Raw genomic sequence first — 6458 nt, forward strand, 5'->3', positions numbered from 1 at the left:
GGTATGCACACTCAGTCCGTTTCTCTTCATGAATCACTCACACCATGATGTCTTCACATAAAATTGGCAAAGGACATGCTAATTTTTTTGATTCAATTAAAATCATTGAAACAATAATCCCACTCATTCCATGATTTATAATCCTGTTCATAATATGTTCCTTGAGCTTTAACCAATTAGCAGCACATGAACATAAAGCTTTTTGTACTCACGTCTATATCGTCATTCATTTAATTCACCTTCTGCTTCCTCTACCATCATATCATTTTCAGTCAGTGATAGAGCGAAATGGCTTTCAGCTGCCTTGTTTCCATGTTTTAAAGTGTTATTCACAACTTCAAGTTTAAATGCCAAACTGTTTGACAATCTTCTCTCTTAGTATATTCAACCCAGCATGCAATTTTCTCTACCTGCCGAGATGGTGGCAGGTTGGTTGAAAATATTGCATTTCTGGCAGTGGGTCAATAACTAAAAATTTTACATTTTCCAATATATATTTTTATTTTACTCTTTTATAAATCATTGCCTACATACAGATTTAAATTTCATGTATGGAAGACTCACAAAGTCTGATAGTCAAAATTTTACTGTCAGGCTGTATGACCCACCCAAGGACCTGCGGAGTATTATCATTTTTTCCCAGTCAACAATATTTTGAGTGGGATCAAGGGGTTCCAAAACATGAATACACAACTGAGACTAAAATTTACTGTTTTTTTACTTCTTAGCTTTCAGATTAGTACTATATATCATCAAGCCTACATCATCCAATGCTTTTTCAATCCATCCCTCAAATTTGAATTAAAATAAATTGGTCATCTTCAGGTACTGTTCTTATTGACTTGGAGTTGAAGCAGTGCATCACTGCAGTAAGACTTTTTATTGCATTCCAAGAACCAAGTAAATACACAGTTTGAAAGTCAAGAATCAATTATTTTTTTGTTCTGCACAGTTCTCACCACTCATTTTCATTGCATTACATCAATCAATACATCCCTCATAAATAGTTGCATTTCATATTGATCGTATTGACATCAGGAAATTACAAATCTCAGTTGTAGGATGATTCTACCTAAAAGGATAATCATGCGACATATTAATGAGACATACGAATGGACTCTTATGTGAAGGTTATGCTGATTTTATATACACATACAGTTTCTTGATAAGTGTTCCTCTAGCTAATGAGTTATTGGAGAAGAACGATGCTCTGTTTGATACAGTACATGCCAACCAGAAATATTTAGCCGAGACCACAAAGACTTGACAAAATAGTGATATTAGGTCTATTCAATAAATAGGCAAACTGGTGCAATCTGGCGGCCATGATGTGGACGATAGCCTAACCCACTAGCAGCGCTAGTTGCCTATGACCCAATGAGTCATCTGTGCTTGGTGGATCGTCGAGCTATGAGTATGGTGCAAGTTATGTTAGTTTATGTTGTCCTTGTATTTACTGTTAGTCAAAACTGGAAATTGACGAAATCACAGAGCAACGAATCAGCAGGTTTTTTGGTGAAGTGCGGTAAAAGTTATCAAGAAATTACTGAAATGTTGACAGCTGTTTATGGTGATAATGCTCTGAAGAAAACATCTGTTTTCAAGTGGGTTAAGTATTTTAAAGATGGCCAACAAGACGCCAAGGATGATGCAAGGCCAGGACGACCTTCGTACACCTCTGTTGATGACAACATTGATCGTAGGCAGTCCCTTGTCCTTACTGATTGTCGAAAAACAGTCCGAATGAAAGCTGATGAACTGAATTTAGGAAAATCAACATTCCACACTATTTTAACCAAATTTGACTCAAGGCAATAGATGGATCCTTCACCATGACAATACACCTGCACATTCAACATTGATTGATCGCCAGTTCCTGGCAAAAAATTCAATCACCATCCTTTATCATCATCCTTATTTGCCAGATCTCGCCCCCTGCAACTTTTTCCTATTCCCAAAATGCAAAAATGTGATGAGGGGACATCACTGGGAAGATGTGGACACAATAAAGCAAGAAATAATGAGAAAACTAAAAAGTCTAACTGCCGAGGATTTCCAAGGATGCTTCAAACAGTTGAAAAGAAGATGGAATAAGGACATGGTAATGAACGGAGAGTACTTTGAAGGGGACAAAATCGATGAAGACAAAATTTTGCAAAATATAGTTTTTATAGCCTTAGTTTTATTGGACAGACATTATATATTAGGTCTATAAAATTCAGATGGACTAGAACTTGTTATGTGAACAGAAAAGAGGTATGTATTCATGTTGGTAATGTGCAAAAGTCACAATTGTATTTAAGTTAACATCAAGATGAATCTTAGAAAACCACATACCATTATTAGTTGCCATTCTGCTGTACTCACAAAAAGTTGGATGGTCAGAAAAATTTTAAAATTTAATAATTTTGTGAAAAAGTAATTTCCGTTTCAATTGTTCAATCAAATATTACAGCTTCATCTCAAGCATCAAAGAAAGAGCACCATTATGTTTACAAATATGAAGATCCAATAACAGTAACATGAAAAGATATAAAGATTGCTACCATTCAATTTGCAAAATGTATTGAGGGCCAACAAAGATGAAGAAAACTAAAATGTTTGTAACTTATTGCCCAGATTGTGAAAATAAACCAGTGTATGCCAGGAATATTTAAAGAAATTTCATAACTAGTGTACTTTTTCTTCAGTTATCGGAAAATAATTGAAAAACTAAATGTAACTTTCCTATTTTATATGACACCTAATAAAAGACAAATATTTAACCCAATATTGAGCAATTTCACTTTTTTTCGTTTCATAATATTGAGTTCATTTATATGAGAATCAAAATACCAAGAAATAAATATGAAACATAACCATTTATCTGATAAGGGGCGCTTCAATTTACATTACCATTCAATGGCTGCTCTCAAATATCTTATAACGGATCTTAGGACAGCATGACCCGCACGCTGTGGTGAACGTACAGGTATTAAGATTCCATGACATTATTATCATTTCAACTTTATATGCAATCCTCGGCTCCTGTTTCTTTTTTGATATTATCGAAATCTGTATTAAAATCAATTATTTTCTATGCCTATATGACACCCATTCTACTTAAGGTTGCGCACCTGTAGACTCCAAGTTTATTGGGAGATATGCAATGCATATCAGGGGCATTCCCATTAGCACAATGCATAAAAGAATCACAAAAGCACTTCATGTTAGATATAACTAAATGCACTACATTGTATAAATTCACAATTTATTTGGAAATTTTTTTAGGAAATACTTTAAAGGAAATATTAAATTCTATGGCTCACTACTGGCTCAAAACAGTGAAATTATCAAAGTTTGTATTAAAGAGAGTCATTCGCTATGCCTGAGTTGAGAAAAAATACTTAATAGCAAATAATTTTTCAGCAAATCTGCTTGCAACTTAAAGTTTGATGTTTATAACCCTTATACCGTCAGTCCATAAGACCCAGGCTGATTTTAAAACACATTTTGGAGTAAAAAATTGCATCTTATGGATCAGGAAGTGCATTACTTTGTAACACCTCTTTGCCTCCTGGCATTGCATAGAGTCATGAAATAAACTGTTATAGGTTCTCTAGATTTCAGTTTAACTAACAAGTGTCACCAGCACAAAATATATGAAGAAACTAGAGAAAAATATATGAACACCTTTTGTAGGCATATTTTCTGAAGAAGCACTTTCAATGCATAATAACTTCATTGCTATGAGCACACACACACATACATGAAATAAGGCTACATTTTCTTGCTTCCCCTAACAAATGCTATTATAAGCCTTTCTTCCATTCTGCATACTTCCCTCTTCCCTTCACTCCATCCCACTTACCTACCTATTCCTGCACATTCCTTGTTTACCTAACATTTCCCCTTCATCAACGTCTCCAAAAACTCATTGCCAATCAAAATGCTCCGCATCCATCTTTCCTGCCTCCTTTGGATTTCTTCCAATAATCCCCTCTACTCCCAAACTATACCTAGTACTTCCACGTTTCTTTTCTTTTTTCTTAATTTCAGCTTTTACATTCTCCTACACACACACACACACACACATTTCAGCAGCCTCCAGCTTACTATGATTATTCTCCTTTAATGGCCATGTGTCCACTCTTTTAAAACCATGCCATTCATCAATATCAAACTTTTGACAAGCCTGTTCCCAGCATCCTTATTCAACATCCCTGTTATCAGTTCCCTCCTTCTTTGTCTGACTCATTTCTTCTCCTTGTGTCCCTACTAATGTGACCATTTTGGTCCGGAAAACTTCATAGATAGGCAAAATGTTCAGCCTGATCTAGTTTATGAACTCCAATTTTAATATTTAACTTGGCCTTTTTCTTACCCAAAAACAACATTTGTTTTGTACACATTTAGTCTCATCACATATTACACTGACCTCCCAAATGCATTCAACAATACTTGAAAACCCTTGGCTGAATATAAAACTACAGGATGATCCTCGATAAATATTAGTAATTTTATGAATTTTCCGCCAACTTTCATTGCTTTCTCGTTCTTCCCATACCTTCTTTGCAATTTCCTCCACTAATAAATTGAATAGAGTAGGTAATAATGGACACCACAGTCTTACTCCTCTTCATAACACTGTCCATCAGATTGAGAATCCTGATGATCACTGATTCCTGATTGAGAATCCAGATGTGATCCTGAGAATCACTTTAGCTGTGAGGGAAATCAAACTTGGTGTTCTGTAGTCCCCATATAATGTAGCCTTCACCTTTTTCGGAATAGGAACTAGCACTGTTCTGATGCAGTGTTCCAGCCAAATTCCTCCCATATAAATGCTACGAATTAGTCCTTCAAATCTCTTCCTCCCATCTTTTCCTAAACCTTTTATTAGTTCTACATGAATGTTGTACAACCTTATTTGATTCCATCGCCCTTAGTGCCCTTCCTCTCTCGTTGCCAATTATCCCTGGACCTAAACTATGTTAATCTACAATATAGTCTCTTTCTATGTTTATTTCACCCTTCCTCTGCAAACTTTCCATATCCTCGCCCTGCGTCTTCTTCCACGCTCCTTTTTCTTTATTTGTTACTCGTCTCAATTTATTATTTAACTCTTTGTTCTTCCTTCTGCATAACTCCGTGTTTACATTATTCCATTTCCTTCCCTCATCTATCTTTCTAATTATCTTATCTGTGATGCATGGTTTTCTTGTCCTCTTCCTATTTTGATCAGTAAATTTTCCTCTGTTAAACACTGTGTCTTTTTGGATTTCAATATTCCTTTTTTAATATGTCCCTATTTTTCCCTTAAGCACCCAGTTCCCTTTCCTCACTCATATTTTTCTCTAGAGCCTTCTAATATGCCTTCTTTTAAAGTCCAGTTAATTCTTCTACATTCCGTTTACTAATCTGCTTTCCTTGCTCTAACTTTTTGAATCAAATGTTACACTTCATAATTATTAAATTATGATCTGAGTCAGCATTATCTCCTGGGAAACTGCATATTCATCTCACAGTTCATAAATCTGTGCCTAATCTTACTATAGTTTAAATAATATCTTGCTCAATCCCTGGGCATGTGTACCTATGCCTTTTGTAGTGTCTATATCATGCATTCATTATGATTACCCCTGTCTCATTCAGAACTCTATTGTTTTCTCCTCAGTCATTCCTTGTCCCAATACTGTAATCTCCCACTTCACTACCATCTCTTCCTTTGCCTATTATCACATTCCAATCCTGCATCACCATCAAATGCTTCCCTCCAAGAACACACCCTATATATCCTCTAACTTATCGTAAACCCTACCAACTTCTTCCCCCCTATGATTACCTGATGGAGTGTATACTTAAACAATGACCAAGTTCATTGGTTTAGCTTTTACTTCTACTAATAGTATTTGATCAGTTGATTGCTTTATTTTTACTATGCTTCTGCCTGCCTTTTTGTTCAGTATGATAGCCACCTTTTGCTGACTCTTCACCCCTGCACCATATTAGTCAATATCTATCACTCCTGTAATCCCTATTCTCTTCTATCTCACCTCACAAATCCCTAAAACATCTATATTTTCTCTCTCCATCTCTCGCTCTAATTTTTCTAATTTTCCTGCTCTCATCATTGTCCTAATGAGCCAAGTTCCTATTCTAACTAATTTAGTCCTTTTCAGCATCTTCTGTTCTGCTGCTGTTACTGTCGCTTTTGATGTGCAATATTTTGACAAAATGGATAGTGACAATAGCACAGAATTTTTCAGAGAAAATGAGGAGAGATCAAATGTCGCTGCTAAATTTCCAGTATTTTTTTGTGCCTTAGATGCAGGTCATGCTAAATTTATAATTGCTGCACTATCTGCAATCATTTTTAATCTTCATAAGAAGTTTTCCTTTAAAATTTAATATTATCTAATACCTATTTTACTATATACCTTTTTTAAATTTGCTTGTCCAAACAAACTGCTGGTGTT

The sequence above is a fragment of the Hetaerina americana genome, unplaced genomic scaffold (assembly GCF_022747635.1).
Source record: "Hetaerina americana unplaced genomic scaffold, ioHetAmer1.1.p SCAF_12, whole genome shotgun sequence".
Classification (NCBI taxonomy): domain Eukaryota; kingdom Metazoa; phylum Arthropoda; class Insecta; order Odonata; family Calopterygidae; genus Hetaerina; species Hetaerina americana.